Raw genomic sequence first — 18453 nt, 5'->3', positions numbered from 1 at the left:
TAAACAACTGAAAATGTATTCATGTACTTTAGAACCAAACAGACTTGGATTTGATTCCAGGTCTGCTATGGAATAAATGTGCAACAGGAGGCATACTAACCACCATTGAATTTTTTCCTTATCTGTAAAACGAAAATACTTAAATTGAACCAAGAGAAATTGCCATATTTAAAGTCAAGAGAAATCAAATATTCATGATCTCATATGGTTCATCCTATACCTGCGTCACAGGACCGAATCCAGAATAGAAGACTAAGTCCATGTAAGTTTATGAGTCACAGCTCTGTTGTTATATGCGATAGGCACCCAACTCAGACTAGCTTTAGAAAACGGAATATATACCAAATCACCGTAGTGTACACTGTAAATGTCTTTTGATTTTATTGGTCAATTATACATCAATAAAGCTAGAATGTCTTTAAAAGGGGAGAGAATGCATTAGCTCATAAAATTGGACAATCTAGGAATGGTGTCAGCTTCAGGCATGGCAAGATCCAGGGGCACAAAGGATGCTCTGTATCCCCATTCTCTCTGCTGCTCCACTTCCTTCGTATCTGTTGACTTTGTCATACATGATGGGCAGGATGACCAAAGACAGTCTTCACCAAAAGCAAAAGGAACTGTTCTGTCCCAAAGGCTGTCTTTCTTGTGTGACATGTTCAATCCTCAACTAATTGCCATTTCCACAGTGTGAGGTGCCAACTACTAGGCTTGGTCCAGCTGGTTGACTTTCTCACTTCCAGAGAGATGATGGGAGCAAAGGGACCAATGCACAAAGCCTGATTAGAGCCACAGAAGATAGGGAAGCAGCTCCCAAAGAATCCCGTAGTGCTAGGCAGGCAGGGGGAAAAAGTCCACTACAGTATATACAACACTTAGTACAGACGCTGGCAAGCAGAAGATGCACTAAAATTAACTGGAGAGTTTCCTACACTGTAATCAGAGATATAAGACAAAGTGACCGACTTTTCTCAATTTTCCCAGGACTTTCTTAGTATTAACACTCTAAATTTCACACCCTGGAAAATTCCTCAGGCCCAAGCAAAACATCTCAGTTCATCTGGACTATCCTTGGTTTAAAATGGAAACTCCCACATCTGGGGAATCTCCACGGTCCCAAGAAAACCCAGACAGCTGGTCACCCTGTTCCAAGATGGCACTTGTAAAGTGTAAATCTTAGCTGAGGTTGAGGTCTTGTTGGTACATACACAGTGGAATATTTCTTGTGTGCATGCATGCTCAATCACTCAGTTGTGTCCAACTCTTTGGAGCCCCATGGACTGTAGCCCACCAGGTTTCTCTGTCCGTGGAATTTTCCAAGCAAGAATACTGGAGTGAGTTGCCATGCCCTACTTCAGGGTATCTTCCCAACCCAGGGCTCGAACCCGAGTCTCTTGCATTGCAGATGGTCTCCTGCATTGCAGGCAAATTCTTTACCATCTGAGCCACCAGGGAAGCCCTGTTAGGTCAGTTTATTAGTTCTTGCATCAATAGAAGAATGATGTGCGTGGTACATCCAAACCCATCGAAATTGTAGGTAAATAGTCCCATGGAAAATGCAACTTTAAATTTTATTTAAAGTTACAGGGTCTGCCCCCTTTTCTTTGATTTCCCCTTCTGCTTTCTTCATTTTCTTTAGTGTTTTTCTTTCCCCCTTTCCTCTTCCCTTTCTTTCTTTCCTTTGTTCCCATCTTCCTTCTTTCTGATCTTCCTCCCTTCTATCTCTTATTTTCTTCTTTTTCTTTTCCTTTCTTGTTTGGCAATATAGTCACCTTTCAAATAACATGTGATTTAGATTTTGCTTCTGATCTTCAAAGGAGCTGCTATGTGTTGTTTGACTAAAACACGCCAGCCTCAGTAAATACATTTATCGTGGTTAATCCACTAAGTAAGTGGAAACTTCACTGTTGGTTAGGACAAGCAGTACATGTGCAATTACCATGGACTGGCTTAGCTATCGTGGTCATGATGCTGAATGTGAAGAATGAAAAAACCAGGGGTGGGGGAAGCAAAGCAAAGAAGAGGGTGACGCTTGTGAAATAAGGGGCTTGAGACTGAATTCTTTCAAGGGACATTTTGGTTTATCTGTTTACACAGGGGTTACATCTACCACTAATGGAAACTGCTGAGATTTGGGAACTCTTTCTTCTTTCAAATCAATATTATCATTAATTAAGCAATGTAAACCAGGAAATCCTTCTTGGTTACAAACTATGCTTTGAAGCCAGGCCTGCATTTGAACGTCTTCAATCAAAACCTTAAAAGTAAGCTTAGGAAGAAAGCAATGTCTAGTCTTTGAAGGAGAGCTATCATTGGGGAAAACAGAGCCTTCTCAATTAAACTTTGGCAAGGAATGAGAGTTTTATTGCCCTTATTAAACTGCTGAAGTTCTAAAGAATTAACTCCAATTTTGGAAGCAAATCCAAATGGTGCCTCATGACAGGGCTTCCACCTACAGATCAGGATCACAGCCTTGGGACTTCCACTACATTTGGGTTTTCCAGATAACAGCCATCACAGCACTTTCACAATTTTTGTCATTATGTAGTACAACTCACACCGTTTGTTTACAAAAAATTTTCCTACAATTTTACTTTTTTAATTAGTTAGACTAAGATGATATAGCCAATGCAGTTCATTAGGGCTCATGCATAGTAGCATCCACTTAAGAAGGCTTTCTTATCTCTCCTTGCTCTTCTTTGGAACTCTGCATTCAGATGGACATATCTGTTCTTTTCTCCTTTGCCTTTCATTTCTCTTCTTTTCTCAGCTATTTGATAGCTGAAAGTTCATTGCAGTAAATGATGTAATGTGACAATGCCCTGGGCAAAGACAATAGATAGAAAAACAGGCAGAAAAAAAACTACCATTGAGCAGTATTTTTTTCTGAAGCATGGTTAATTTGCAAGGTTGTGTTACAGGGAGCCAAGCCTGGTGCTCTGTGATGACCGAGAGGGGTGAAATGGTGGGGTGGGAGGGAGGTTCAAGAGGGAGGGGATATAATTATATGTATGTAACCGACTCACATTGTTGTAAAATGAAAACAAACACTACATTGTATAGCAATTATCCTCCAGTTTAAAAATTAATCAATTAAAAAAATGTGTTAATTTCTGCTGTATAGTAAAGTGATTCAGGTTCACATGTATACAGTGAACAGAGATGCTATGAATATAGGGTGCATGTATCTTTTAGATTTATAGTTTTGTATGGATATATGCAAGAAGTGGTGTTGCTGGATCATATTTTCACTTTTCTGAGGAACCTCTGTACAGTTTTCCACAGTGGCTGCACTAATTTACATTCCCACTAACAGTGTAGGAGCGTTTCCTTTTTCCACACTCTATCCAGTGTTAGTTATTTGTAGACTTTTTAATTATGGCCATTCTGACCAGTGTGAGGTGGTACCCCAATGAAAAACATTTTAGTTGAGTAAATGAATGAACATAATGGAATGTAAAAAATAAAACTTAACCACAAGGCTTTAACTATGAAATAAAACCAGAAAATTATCCATCAAACCAATCACAACCAATTGGGAAAAATCACTCCAGGTAGGAATTTAGGATGAGAAATCCTAGTCTTAAACAATCATTGAAAGAACTGTAGAGAATCTATATGTAGGGTCAAATTTCCCTGGACTATACAATATGCAAACGAATCCATGAGAAAAGCTATGCTCTGCATAAGTTCTTTAGTCTAGTTAATATTGTTGCACTGATGCCAGTTTTCAGTTGTGATATCCTATTACAGTGATGTATGATGTCCTTGGGCTTCCCAAGTGGCTCAGTGGGTAAAGAATCCACCTGCAATGCAAGAGATGCAGGAGACGTAGGTTCAGTCCCTGGATTGGGAAGTTCCCATGGAGGAGGGCATGGCAACCCACTCCAGGATTCTTGCCTGGAGAATCCCATGGACAGAGGAGCCTGGTGGGCTACAGGGTCGCAAAGGGTCGGACACGACTGAGCAGTTGAGCACATATACATGCAAGATGTCCCTATTAAGGGAGGCTAGTTTTTGTTTTATTTGGGTTTTTATGCAGCTTTCTCTAACTTCCTCTGAATTAAAATCATCATTGTAAGTGATTGCTTTACATTAGTTACTTATAATAACATTGATTATTGCATAGTATGTTAGTTTGGTATATACACTGATTTGTGTATAATTATTTATAAATAAAAAACTTTTTTTTACAAGGGGGCTGTGGAACCAGCTTGGAGAAAGAACATGCTGTTTTGCTGGAAACCCAGAAGGGCAGGATTGCTAAGAAGCCACACTGATGTATGAGTAGAAAGGTCCAGGGGTGGATGATGCCAAGCTGAGAGCACACATCCCAGACCACTGATATTTATAACAACAGATGCCATAGATCCATAGATTGATAATCTAGTCTTTGAAAAGGGGGTTAGAAAAAAAAATTAGACAAAATTTTCAGTTTATAAATAAAATAAATTCATAAATAAGTCAAGTTCCCAATATAGTTTCTTGGTTTCTTCTCTAAGCTATCTTCACCCAAAAGAAATTATAGTAAGCAAGTTGTCATAGGATTTTTCCAGTTTATAAAATAATTCCACATGAACGCTTTTACTCACCCACCAAACCATGCTGAAATAGAAACAGATAATAATGAAAACAGTGAATATTCATCTAACTCTTTTATTTACATGATCACATTTCCATGCAACTCACCAGTAAAAGTGTGCGCTTTGTAGTTCTCTAAAGAAAAAGCACCATCTTTTCATGTCTTTGTGTATGTGGCTGCTTTAGCTGGTATAAATTTCTCCTGGAGGGCTCTGTGCCTCTTCATACTCCGTTCCACCAAGATGCTGCTTCCTCTTTTTCCTGAAAGAGACTGAGTCTGATAAGATATAAACAGGCATCCCCAGATGTGCTGCCCTTGGGAAGAGTCCAGAGTTGACCAGCACACCAAGACCTGTTCCTCAGCCGCCTCTCCCGACTCTCAGGACTTAGTCCTTGGTCAGCCAAATCTAGCACCCCCATGCAAAATAAAAAGGAGAAGAATAAAGTTGGTGGTAGGCAGAGGACTTAATAAAGGTCCCAATTAGAAGGAGCTCTGTCTCAGGCATATACGTGCCAGTCACACAGCTGTAAATGAATCTGGTAGCTTCTTTCTACCATTAACTTCCCTTTAGTCACCTTTTCCTACCATGTCAGTCTTCATGTCAGTGTCTTAATGGCTACAGATACTTCAGGGGGCAAAACCTTGCTGCTCTCAGGGAGTTTACAAGCCAGTAGGAGGACAAACGTTATGCAGATCATCTTAGAGCTACTTAGAACTACAAACGTTATCTTAGAACTACTACATCTATGAAGCAACATTTATGAAGTTTTACAAAAGGAAAAAAAATCATGAAAGGGCAATTTAGGATAATATATAAGAGAGAGTAAGGGAGAGCTAAGGCAGGTGAAGGGCAAGTCAAAGAAAGCATCCTGGAGGGAGGAACAAAGTTGAGTTTGAAATGATGAGGAAAAAATGTATCAATCAAGGGACTTCCCTGGTGGTCTAGTATTTAAGACTCTACACTGCCAATGCAGAGGAGCCAGGTTCAATCCCTGGTCAGGGAACTAGATCTTGCATCCACCAGCTAAGACCTGGTGCAGCCAATTTATTTTTTTTTAAGTATCAACATAAAGGAGGCTGAGAAGAAAGAGAAAGAACCTTCTGGGCAGGCTTTCCAGAGCTGTCAGTTTAAACTCCACAGGGACCCCGAGAGAAACCTCAGAGCTGCCTCTACAGTGCTGTCCTTCTCAGAATGCTGTGGGTGACAATGTCGTCTTTCCAGGCAACTGACCTGGGAACTCGCAGGAAGAAGAAATGGAGGTTCATGGCTCTGATTCAAGGAGAGAAAACGAGATGGAGGCAGAATGTGTAATGGAAAGAGCAGGGCTTTGGTTACCAGAGTTCACACTTGGACATGGCCAACTTCTTAGCTTTGTGACCTTGGAAAAGGTATTATGACATCTCATAGTTGTTGTGAGGATTGACTTAGAATAGAAACAAGCAGGACATTGCATCCAGTGTTGAAAAAATTTGTACAACATGAGAGATGCAACTTAAGTTTTATGAGATAAAATGAGAAGTGAAGCCAGTGTTTCAGGCAGCTCTGAGAAACTGCTCTGAGGAGGTGAGGGGAGGAGTTAGGATATATTAGAGTTTTGCAACAAAGCATAAATAGTTAGGAACATCGAAAGATTACTATTAATTAATCTGAAACCAGTCATGTCAAGTTAAAGAATTTAGTGCTTATCTATGTACGGGAAGATGCAGGAGTCTGGGCTCACTGAAATCATTCCTTGGATACTCACCTCAGTTATCTGGGGCCAGTATCCTGTATTTTCGCATCCTGAGTTTCCTCAGGGTTCACCACTGGGAGTGGCTACATCTGATGGTTGCCAGATAGCAGGTATTCTTCTCCTTTCTGATTTCCCGCAGGGCTCACCAGCTCACCCTGATGACTGACATCTTTGTTAACTGATACGGCAGGAAATAGTTTATTTCTTGAAATATCCCATTTCTCACCAGTAAGGACTCAATAAATGTTCGCTCTCTTCTCTCACTTTCTCCAGGTTCCATAGGCACTGAATATACCCACCACCACCCCTCCCGCAATTTATACCCTGAAGCCCTAACCTCCAATGTGGCTGTATCTGGCGTATCTGGAGATAGGTCTTTAGGAGGTAATTAAGGTTAAATGAGGTCATAAGGGCTGGATGGGGGAGCTGATCCAAAAGTACTGCAGCCTTATAAGAGGAGAGAGAGAGAGCAAGGTCTCTCCCTCTCCCCTTTGTGAGCAGACACAGGAAGAGGCAGCCATCTGCAACTACAGCTGGGTTCCCATGAGACCCCGGCCATGCAGGCACCTTGATCTCAAGTTTCCAGCCTCTTGAGCTGGAATGTCAGTTGTCAATTTACATTGTCAATTGCTGGACTTCCCTTGTAGTCCAGAGACTAAGAGTCCACCTGCCAATGCAGGGGACATAGGTTCAAACTCTAGACTGGAAAGACCCCCAATGCCTCGGAGCAACTAAGCTTGAGCACCACAGCTGCTGAAGCCAGTACCCTTAGCGCCCATGCTCTGTAACAAGAGAAGCTACCTCAATGAGAAGCCCATGCATTGCAGCTAGAGAGTACGCCCCGCTTGTCACAACTAGAGAAAGCTAGCACACAGCAACAAAAACCCAGTAGAGCCAAAAACAAATTAATAAAGAAAATTTTTTAAATATTCTGTTGTTGAAGCCACTAGCCTATGAAATTTTGTTATGGCAGCCAAAGCCAACTAAAACAAGTCTCCATTAGAAACTTGCTCTTAACAGATCATCAAGTACAAATCATAACTACAATGACATCCAACGAATGGATTTATGAAAGGGCAAAAGCAGTGAGTGTAATCATTAAACTTGAGCTGGTTTCAGGCTTGAGCATTTTCAAAGGCAGACATGAAAGTGAAGGTCGCTCAGTCATGTCCTACTCTTTGTGACCCCATGATCGTATGTTCAGGGAATTCTCCAGGTCAGAATATTGGAGTGGGTAGCCTTTCCTGTCTCCAGGGGATCTTCCAAACCCAGGGATCAATCCTAGGTCTCCCACATTGCAGGCAGGTTCTTTACCAGCTGAGCCACAAGGGAAGCCTCAATTCATTTGGTGTTTGGCTGTGATGGCTTCCAAAATAAAGATCCAATCTGGGTCAAGACTACAGATGATGCTTTCCAATGTGGTTGAGCAGAAATGTTTTCTCCTTGTTTTTATTCTTACTGTTGCATGTGAAATGGAGACACTTAGACTCTAAGAAAACAAGTAGTGGCCAGCACAGGGAGACAAGCGTCAAGAGATGGGACGATGGGGGGAAAGGAGAAATATACTCCTGAAAAGAAGAAAAACAAAAAGTCAAGGGCCCGGGATCCCAGGCGGTCAGGAGTGTGAACTGATCCCACAGATGAATGGGATGTGACTATGGGACCACACCATTGTCAATGTATTCTCTGTGAAGTGCTGTGTTGGACACTGGCAAACACTGCTTCCCGATTTCAAAGCCTAGACAGGCTGATATGTAGCAGCTCAGTGAAGACCTCATTTGAATCTCACCACAGCCTACAGAGGGGAGCACAGTGAAGAGGGATTGTGTCCTCAGGGATGGAAGTATGGTTTCGAATAGTTAAATGAGGTTCCCATGGCTAGTAAGGCTTCCAGGGTGGCTTGGTGGTAAAGAATCTGCCTGCCAAGCAGGATGTATGGATTGGATCCCTGGGTTGGGAAGATCCCCCCAAGAAGGAAATGGCAACCCACTCCCAGTATTCTTGCCTGGGAAATTCCATGGACAGAGGAGCCTGGCAGGCTACAATCCATGGGGTCTCAAAGAGTCAGACACAATTTAGCAACTAAACCACCACCACCAACCATGGCTGGCAAGTGTGAGAGGCAGTGGCCAAGCCCTGCTTTTCTGATTTCAGAACCAGTGTTCTTTCCATGGCAAATGTTAAACTTTGCTCCATCTTGTCGTCTGATCTTGACCTGATTTTCCAAATCAAAATTTTCTCCATGCTCCATCCCATTTTCCAACCTATATTCTCCTCCTTCCAAGTCACCTGATGGCTTCTTCTAGCACAGAAAGTAATATTGGTGGAACATGAGCATCACAAGAAGAGAAGAGTGTAATGTGGGCCAGGTTTATAAAAATCCATCATATAGCGCAATTGCTTTCTTCCTTGATGAAACTTATTCACAGCAATCACCATACTACTGGGTTGACCAAAAAGTTCATTCCAATTTTTCTGTAAGATGTTATAGAAAAACCGGAACAAAACTTTTGGCCAGCCCAACATATGACCAAGCAGGGAGAGCTTTTATTAGGATCCCCATTTTGTAGCTGGGAAAACTGAGACACAGACGAACTAAGGACAGAAGTATCCAGTGACGATTGTTCAACATCAAGAAAGTGAAAAAAAGTGAGAATGCCGGTCATTCAGGGTGTCCGACTCTTCAAGACCCTGTGGACTGTAGCCTGCCAGGCTCCCCTGTCCATGGAATTCTCCAGGCAGATGCTCCAGTCTACATGGTGGCTTCAAAGGTCAAGAATCTGCCTGCAATGCGGGAGTCCCAGGTTTGATCCCTGTGTTGGGAAGATCCCCTGGAGAAGTGAATGGCTAATCACTCCAGTATTCTTGCCTGGAGGATTCCATGGACAGAGGTCCATGGGGTCTCATGGGAAAGACCAAGAGCCAGATTTCAAACCCTTGTGTCTGTCTTCACCTCCAAACAGGAGACAGAGCTGTGGTCTGATCACCAGGAAGTCATTTGGTTCCAATCCATCCCCTCACCACCCGTGTGGTCCTAGTTTAGACTTGTCACCCCTCGACTTGATCTCCTGCCTCTGTAAACTGAAGGGGCTGGGTGGCCTGGTCTCCAAGAACAATCTCTAAAGAGGTTCGTGAGAAAACACTCACGACCCGCCCTGAAGACCTGTCAAAGATGCCCCTGGTTTTCCCCCAGCAAAAAACATGTGACACCGTTTCACTTGAATTTTACACTTGTAGAGCAAATATCCTCCAGACTCTTTGTGCTGTTTCTCAAGTGCGATTCGGGGAGTGAGCCAACAGAGAGAGGAGGAGATTTGTTTTTGTTTGTGAAGTTCACAAACCCTTCTTTCAGGCTCGATCAAACCATTGGGAGGTCTGTGTAGGCCGCGCATCTCCGCGTTGCGTGGGGCTGGCTGGCCTCTCTCCCCCGCTGCCTCTGCTCAAAGTCTGGGAAGATGCTTTGGAAATAAACCAGGAAATTACTTATCAATCTAAAGCCCCAAAGAGCTATGTGTCCTCCTCACTGCCAACGGGAAGAGGATTTCACGGGAAAGCTCCGCATCTGTGTGCAGTAGAGTTCAAAGACGCCGGCTGCCGGAAGGTCTTGCGAGGGATGTAAGTACAGCGTCCCCTCTCGCGATTGAAATGAACAACTGCAGGCTTTTTTCTCCCAGAGATGAGCCTTTTTTGGCTCGCGCGGGTATTCCTCTTTCTCTGCCCTACTCTGAGGGTGAGGGGGTGTTTACTGACCCGGACTTACTCAATGACACATCTCCTCTGAGGGCTGCTCCTGTGGAACAGAAGAAAGCAAGCAAAAGTCGTCAGAAGCGGCTTTGCTGGGTTCATTTTGCAAATAGCCCTGGACTGGGTAGACACCCTCCCTTCATGGTTATAGATCCATAAACAAGAGGAGTGTGACGTGCATGTGCGCACTTGTGGAGCAAATGGAAGGGGCTCCATCACCTCCCCCCAAACACAAAATTGTCATCGCATCTGAGCCTAAATAATTCAGGTGAAAGGTGTCCCCTTTGTGTTGTAGGCTTTTGAGTACAAGAGAAAGAAAACATTAGCACTCTTCTTCTCCTGTGGAGAATTGCCTTGCAGCAGTATAAACTGTGTGCTCAATTTATTTTTGCAGCCAAATGCTCTACCACTGAGCTATACCCCCCTCAATTTATTTTGGGCTAAGGGTGCTGATTTATTTACTTTTATTCATGTATTTACATTTATTACTTTTATTTTATTACTAAAATAAATAATAAATACATTATTATTTATTTTATTAAATAAATGTGCCTGTCCCTGCATGCGGCTGTAGGGAAGACAATACATTCATTGCAATATACAAATGTAAATATCTAGGCGGTGTTAGTAAAACTATGGGTTTGTATAAATGGTAATTGCATGAATGGATCGCACAGTTTCATAAATAACACATGGCTCTGGAGCATGTGTCTTTTATGAGTATTTTCAATCAGACTGTGGTTAAGGGCTGGGAAGTCATTGCCGGAATGTAGTTCTTTTAAAAGAAATAGCTCTGTTCTGATGGACCTCTGCTCCATGAGTCCCCACGGCTTTCCCCGGGACCCCGTGTCCTTTTCCAGGGTCCCTCATCAAGAACCCCATGGCTGCGGGAACACATGTGGTGCAGAGAGTCATGAGATGGAAGGATGCAAGCTTGGAATGTGAAAGGAAATTCTTCAAGTCTGGGGAACCACGTACTGAGTCTTTGCCATGTGTTTGGCACGCTGCTTGCCATGTGTCTCGTCGTCTGTGGAACAGGTGGCTCTGGTGAAAAGCGGTGTGTTTGAAACCAAAGCACTTGGCAACTTGGCCCCAGTTAGCCTCTGTGTGACCCAGTGTCAGTTACTTAACTCCTCTGTGCTTCAATGTCCTGTCCATAAAATAAACGTAATGACAGTGGGAAACCCAAGTTTGATTCTTGGATCAAAGGAAGATCCCCCAGAGAAGGGAATGGCAACCCACCCCAGTATTCTTGCTTGGAGAATTCCATGGACAGAGGAGCCCGGTGGGCAATGGTCCATGGGGTCCCAAAGAGTCGGACATGATTGAGCGACTAACCTTAATTAATTAATTAATTAGCAGCATTCATGTGAAGCTTGAGAATTAATGGAAGTATCGTTTTCATCTCTGTCATACATGAGCTACTGTTTTATTGTTCAGTTGCTCAGTTGTGTCCAAATCTTTGTGACCCCGTGGACTATAGCCCTCCAGGCTCCTCTGTCCATGGGATTTCCCAGGCAAGAATACTGGAATGGGTAGCCATTCCCTTCTCCAGGGGATCTTCCCAACCCAGGGATCGAACCCAGGTCTCCCGCATTGCAGGTGGATTCTTTACCAGCTGAGCCACCAGGGAAGCCCAGTGAAGGATGGTGATGGTTATCCTCCAGGAGGCCCTCTCTCTATGCCTATTAACTAAAGCAGGTCCCTGGGTCCCTGTGTTAATAGTTCTTCAGAGGGTTTGGATGTGCATCAAAGCTGAGCAGTTGCTATTCTCAACATGTTTTGTAAACTGGGCAAAAATGGATCGTGACATCTCATACAAACTTCACTTGAAGAAGGTGAAAAGTTCTGTTAAGGACAAGAGGGCTCTTTTCCCCATTCAAATTTATGGATCACCCTGTGGTCAGAATCAATGTTATTTCAGAGTATTTACTATCTTGTTTCTATCCCAGCGTTTTCCTCATCTCTTGGCACACATCACCTTCTAAGCCGTGACCATCTGAACTGCTTGTCATCAACCCCTCTGATTGCATCAGTCTCCGATGATCAGCAGAAGATATGTTTCTTTCCCTTTGGAAGCTTTTTGTCACAAGTCAGTACAACTTGGTGGAATTCACCACCATATTCGAATAGCATGAGTTGTGTCCCTAATATGAGAAAATGACTCAATCAGCTTTACACAGAAAATCAGCAACATAGAATGTTTACTGTGCTGAATAAAGTATTATCAGATTGATTCCTCTGGAGACTAAGGCAGGACAGAAAGATACAAGCCAACAACAGGGGGATGTCATAACCCAGTCTGGGAGCTTCAGATGCCTCAGAAGGAGGCCGCAGAGGGCGTGGGAGAACAGGAACCTCTGAATGTTGAAAATAATTTCTGGTGATGGCAAACTTCAGGGTGTGAAGGGACATATCCCTGGCTTGTATTCTGGCTTCACCACTTTGTGCCTCCAAGACTGTCTCGTGTGTCACCTCTCAAGTATGTGTAACACACATAAACATCTTAGCATAGAACCCAGCACAGTAGATGCTCAATGAACAGGGAGTCCTTTCCTCTCCACTGTGGTCCATTCAAGCCACAAATATTTATTGAGCACTTCAGTTCAGTTCAGTTCAGTTGCTCAGTCGTGTCCAACTCTTTTTGCGACCCCATGGACTGCAGCATGTCAGGCCTCCCTGTCCATCACCAACTCCCGAAGTTTACCAAAACTCATGTCCATTGAGTTGGTGATGCCACCCAACCATCTCATCCTCTGTCGTCCCCTTCTCCTCCTCCCTTCAATCTTTCCCAGCATCAGGGTCTTTTCCATGAGTCAGCTCTTCGCATCAGGTGGCCCAAGTATTATAGTTTCAGCTTCAACATCAGCCCTTCCAATGAACACCCAGGACTGATATTCTTTAGGATGGACTGGTTGGATCTTCTACTGAGCACTTACTATGTGCCAAGTATTATTGTAGATAGAACAGTAAACAAGAGCCTAAGCCTATGCCTTCGTGTCTTTAGACAAGGAGACAACAGAATTACAAATCATAATGTAATCTGGGAAACTGAAAAGTGCTATGAAAAAAATAAAATCTGATCATGAGACAGAGTGACTAGCAAGGGCAGAAAAGGGGATATTTCTTCACCTAAGGTGGTCAGGCATTGCTTCACTGAGGAGGTGGTAGCACAGTCTGGAATCATAAGGAAAACACCAAAGCCATGGTTAAACCACTAACTCGCCATGTGACAATAGACAGGTCGCTGAAACTTCTCAGGTCTGGGCTTCGTGACCTACAAACCTCAGAGCCGGAAGAAACCGACGGGGCTTCTGTTAGTCCTGAAAGTGTGTTTTGTCATTTCCTTTCCCTGTCTTGGGATCCTATGCCATGAATAATTATATGAAAAAAAAAAAAAAAAGTCCTTGAACTAAACTGTACTACAGTTATTTCATTCTTTCATTCCATCTCCTGGGGATTTTTTCAAAAAGTTTTTCCTAACATAGATAAATGAGTAGGTCCTCAATGAATGAAGATTAATTAATGATTCTTTTCACAAAGCTCAAATCATCACAATTCCTAGGGATTACATTGCTGGAAAAGACAAGACCCACCGTATGGCAGATTTTGAGGGATGAATTGTGTAGCTTCCCAATGACTTCATGTGTGGCTTCAAGTCTGAAATCGCACATCTGTCAGTGCAGCCAAGATGCGAAGCTGCCAGAAGTTGGCTGATCCAACGCTCTACTAGCCAAGAGTCATGTGCATGGCTTTAAAAAACAATGCCTGGTCTGAAACATTTCCTTTCTTAAAATGGTGCAGCAGACCTCCTGTGGGGCTGAGACGGCATCCATCCAAAGTGAAGGTCACAGTGCAGATAACCTGTACCCGAGGAGTCTTTGTCTCTAAATTCGCTAAATATTTGTGGCCAGAGTATTCTTGGCTGTAATGATCTAGATGACTGTCTAATTACTCCACTTTGCTGTGAGCACCGTGGGGTAAACCCCAATCATGGGTCAACAGCTTAGAATGAGAGCTTTGTGTGCATGGCAACCTAAAATGTACAGGTCAATATTTTCGATTCTCAAATGCTGATATTTGGCGCTTAATTTATAAAATTGTGATCTCTCCAAATTGCAAACACATTTTTAAAAGTTGTTTTGAAGACACGGTCCAATGTTAGAAAATTCAAAGTTAGAATCGAAAGGCTGAAGAGTTAGAGCAAAGAGGATGAGACTGGGACATTGGAGTTAATTAACCGGTAGTAGAGAGAAAGTCGCTCAGTCGTGTCCGACTCTTTGCGACCCCATGGACTATATAGTCCATGGAATTCTCCAGGCCAGAATAGTGGAGTGGGTATCCTTTCCCTTCTCCAAGGGATCTTCCCAACCCAGAGATCGAACCCAGGTCTCCCACGTTGCAGGCAGATTCTTTACCAGCTGAGCCACCAGGGAAGCCCTTGTAGCAGAGCGAGTTGTGGGCAATTCCGTGATGTTCCTTGAAGCTCTGAAACAATTGTAAGCAGTGAACTGTTGTCCAGGAGGGAGAGCAATGGGGTAGGGAACTACTATTGTGCACTTACATTTTTTAAAATTAATTTTTATTGGAGTATAGCTATTTTACAATGCTGTGTTAATTTCTGCTGCATAGCAACGTGAATCAGCTATACATGCACATATATCCCCTCTTTTTTGGATTTCCTTCTCATTTAGGTCACCATGAAGCACTGAGTTCCCTGAGCTATACAGTAGGTTCTCATTATTCATCTATTTTACATGGTTGTTGTTTAGTCACTAAGTCTTACCCAACTCTTCTGTGACCCCGTGACCTATAGCCCACCAGGCTCCTCTGTCCATGGGATTTCCCAGGCAAGAATACTGGAGTGGGTTGCCATTTCCTTCTCTAGGGGGTCTTCCTGACACAGGGATTGAACCAGCATCTCCTACATTGGCAGATGGGCTCTTTACCACTGAGCCAACAGGGAAGCCCTATTTTATGAATTTTAAAAATATCAATAGTGTATGTGGGGCTTCCCAGGTGGTGCTAGTGATAAAGAATCCATCTGCCAATGCCGGAGATGCAAGAGATGAGGGTGTGATCCCTGGGTCGGAAAGATCCTCTGGAGTAGGAAATGGCATCCCACTCAGTATTCTTGCCTGGAAAATTACATGGGCAGAGGAGCCTCGCAGACTAAACTCCATGGGGTTGCAAAGAGTCAGACAACTGAGTGACTGAATGCACACACACACACACACACAAACACACACACACACACAGTAGTGTATATATGTCAACCCCAATCTCCCAATTCATCCCACCCTCCCTTCACCTCCTTGTGCACTTATATTTAATGCAAATGATGTTTCAACCTTTTACATACATTAGCTCCTTGCCGCGATCCTCCTGTAGTGTGGCTATGTCTCTGTTTATTTTACAGATGAGACTCTGAGATGCAGTGTAGTTGAGTAACAGTAGTTAAGTTCATCAGCCAATAAATGGCAGAACTACAACTTGAATCTAGGGCTGCCTTAGTTCGAAGCCAATCAGCATGCCATTTGACTACTCTGCTTCAGAAAGATAAAGGGCTCTTTAATTCCCACATGCACTACACATCCTATTTAAGTTAAAAAACAGAATTTACTGCAAGTTTTTAAATGTTGAAATGGCCTCCTGAGGGAAGAGGCAGAGGATTTGTCTTCTTTGGAGGTCTATTAAAACCAGATCAGTTATCATATACATCTAGTATGACTCTAGTGTGGTCCTTTCCCAAGGTGAAAAGATAACAAAATGATTCCCCTAGTTTCCTTCTAGTTTTCCCGTCCAAAGATGAACTCTATCGCTGCAAGGCAGAAACGGGGGTGATGGGTTTAGTCCCCACTTCCTACTCTCCCTCTCCTGCTCCACGCTGATTGCTTTGGCTGAAGGGATGGCTAGACTTTCTGGAAGAACTGTAGCCACTCAGTCACTGCTAGTCCTTTTCCCACAGTTAGGAACGGGTCTCAGCTCTCTCCTACTTTGTGCCCAACTACATGAACACCATTCCAATGACTCTATTACCTAATTTGAGCCTGTACTTCCAATGCTTCAGAGCTACAAATCAGGACCAAAGTTGCACAAAAATGGAACATTGTTGGAAAGCAAGAATGTCTTTTAAAATTCTAGCTATTATGTGTATCAGCTAGGATTACATTTGTATTAGAAAGCCCAATTTCTTTCACATGGAAGAAGTTTGTTCTTCTCACATAAGAAGAAGCTGAGAAGTAGGGGATCAAAAGATGGTGGAACATTCACACGTCACCAAGAAACCAGGATCCTTTTATATTCCTGTTTCAATAGTGTTATCATGGGGCTTTCATCCTCACAAGAGCAACATGGCTGCTGCAGTTCCAGGCATTGAGTGCATATCCCAGACAAACTTCTTGTCAAACTTTGGCTTTTATTTGAGAAGGAAAATCCTTTTCTGGGACTTTTCATATGCCTCTTATTGGCCAAACTGTGTCAAACTGCCACCGTTAGCTGCAAGGGATCTGGAAGTTTGTACTGTTTCCAGTCTTCCATGTAGAAAAAAGGCAGGGGAGAAGTGGATTGGGATGGGTTGCAAGTGAGCCAACCTACGGTATTTGTCAAAATATATGCTATAACTATGCTTGTAATTTGATACTACATTACATAAAAAATTTTAGCTGCATCTATTTTAGTACTTGATTGGAAGCATGAAAATAGTCTTTGAAAAAAAGTGATAAGAAGTAGGTGGGAACAGCATTCTATCTGAAGTACTACAAAGTAATAGAAAGAAGTGTATCGGATGTCAGATCAAAGTGTGAATCCCAGCTCAATAAATAATTAGGTGTGGGATGTCTCTGGACCTCAGTTTCTTTTATTCAAAATAACAGTAATAATAGTTACCCGTAGGATAGCTTTAAAATTAAATTAAATAATATATAAAGAGTCTGACAGGTAATAGACGTTCAACAAATAGTCGTTCTCTTCTCTTTTGCTTTGCACCTTTTATTCTGCAAGTGCAAAAACCTTTATAAAAACCCAACTCAGCCAAGAGCTGACAGTTGAAGGCTCAACCCTTTGATTGCAAGAAATTAGAACAAAGCCGCTGAATGGTGTGTAGGCTTTCTCGATCAACACACGCCAAGATTCTTTCATGTTGGGCTTCATCACATTATCTTAGCACACCAGACAAAAATGTCTAAGCAATTTTGTTTTTTAAGCTGCTTCGTTTGCTTCAAAGTGCCATCTGCTTGTGACATGTTACAAAACCAAGTCAATAGAGCCATTTGGTGACCTTTTAAAAAGTGACTTCAGTGTTTGTTACCAAGGGATGTGGTTCCTAGAATTTGTGCAATTTGTTCTGTGTTGTCGAGATGTGAGCTAAAACCTTCACAGAGACATTCAGCTGTTTCAATACATTATCTTCATCTTACCCCAGGAAGCCAGGTTTTAAATTGACTTTCTTTCCATTTTAATTATCTCCCCATGTCACTCCGACCTTTCCAGTCAAAGATGGATGATTAGAGCTTATCACCTCATAGTAACCGCTGTGAAATTAAAAGGAGGAAACAAAACAAACCGAAAAGAGCTCACAGATTTGCAGAGCCAAAATCTAGCCAGCAGCCAAAATCTTGATTTCTGCACTATTTTAAGGTAGGGGAGAATGAGAGAATGCAGTTCAAAGCCACGGGTTCTCCTTCACATATGAATTCTGTGACTTTTAACAATCTATTTAAACGTATTCTTTGGATCCTTAGCTGGGAAAAAAAAAAAAGTGACCATGCCTGCCCCTCCTATCTCACCTGGTTGATGGGAAGATCATTGAGGCAATGTGCTAAACACTGTTATTTAGTCGCTCAATCATGTCCTACTCTGCAACCTCATGGACTGTAGACCACCAGACTCCTCTGTCCATGGAATTTCCCAGGTGAAAGTACTGGAGTGGGTTGCCATTTCCTTCTCCAGGTGGTCTTCCTGACTCAGGGGTCAAACCCACGTCTCCTGCATTGCAGGCAGATTCTTTACCATCTGACTCACCAGAGAGAGAACCATGTCCACACGTTGAGTCACCTGGCCCCAAAGTAGCTGTGCTTGTACTCAAAGACTCAAGTCTTTACTGGAAACATCCTTCTGAAAAGTTTTCCTGGAAACACTCCTTTCAAACTGTCCTGACACTGATTACTCTGTCCATAAAGCCTCAAAACCAGAACAGAAACCATGGTGACCCTCCATTGTCCTTATATGTTCCTTGCTGTATTTAGACACTTCTGCAGACACCTCCCCCAAGCCTCTCACCCTTAATGGTCAGTCTCTAATTTCTAGCTGGTCTTGGCTAGAACACTCTAGAAACCAAGGAGATCTGGGAAATTTTACACAAGGTTTGGGCCTTCATTTTGGTGTAGTTAGGAA

The 18453-nt window shown here is 42.8% G+C and overlaps 1 protein-coding gene across 2 annotated transcripts in view; it reads left to right on the top strand.

Annotated features, from left to right (window-relative positions):
• C1QTNF7 (C1q and TNF related 7) overlaps positions 1 to 18453 on the top strand; it is a 122978-nt gene that overhangs the window by 35408 nt on the left and 69117 nt on the right. Inside the window, exon 1 of one of the 2 annotated variants that reach the window (XM_043906166.1) lies at positions 9542 to 9930. The exons of the other annotated variant lie outside the window; for it this stretch is intronic. The gene's annotated coding sequence lies outside the window, so the exon portion shown is untranslated. Of the gene's footprint in view, positions 1 to 9541; positions 9931 to 18453 lie in introns of those variants that run through there. 2 annotated transcript variants of the gene reach the window in all.

Source organism: Cervus elaphus, chromosome 6 (assembly GCF_910594005.1).
Source record: "Cervus elaphus chromosome 6, mCerEla1.1, whole genome shotgun sequence".
Taxonomy (NCBI): Eukaryota; Metazoa; Chordata; class Mammalia; order Artiodactyla; family Cervidae; genus Cervus; species Cervus elaphus.
Note: the sequence above shows the minus strand (reverse complement) of the source record. Positions and strands in the feature narration are given on the sequence as shown.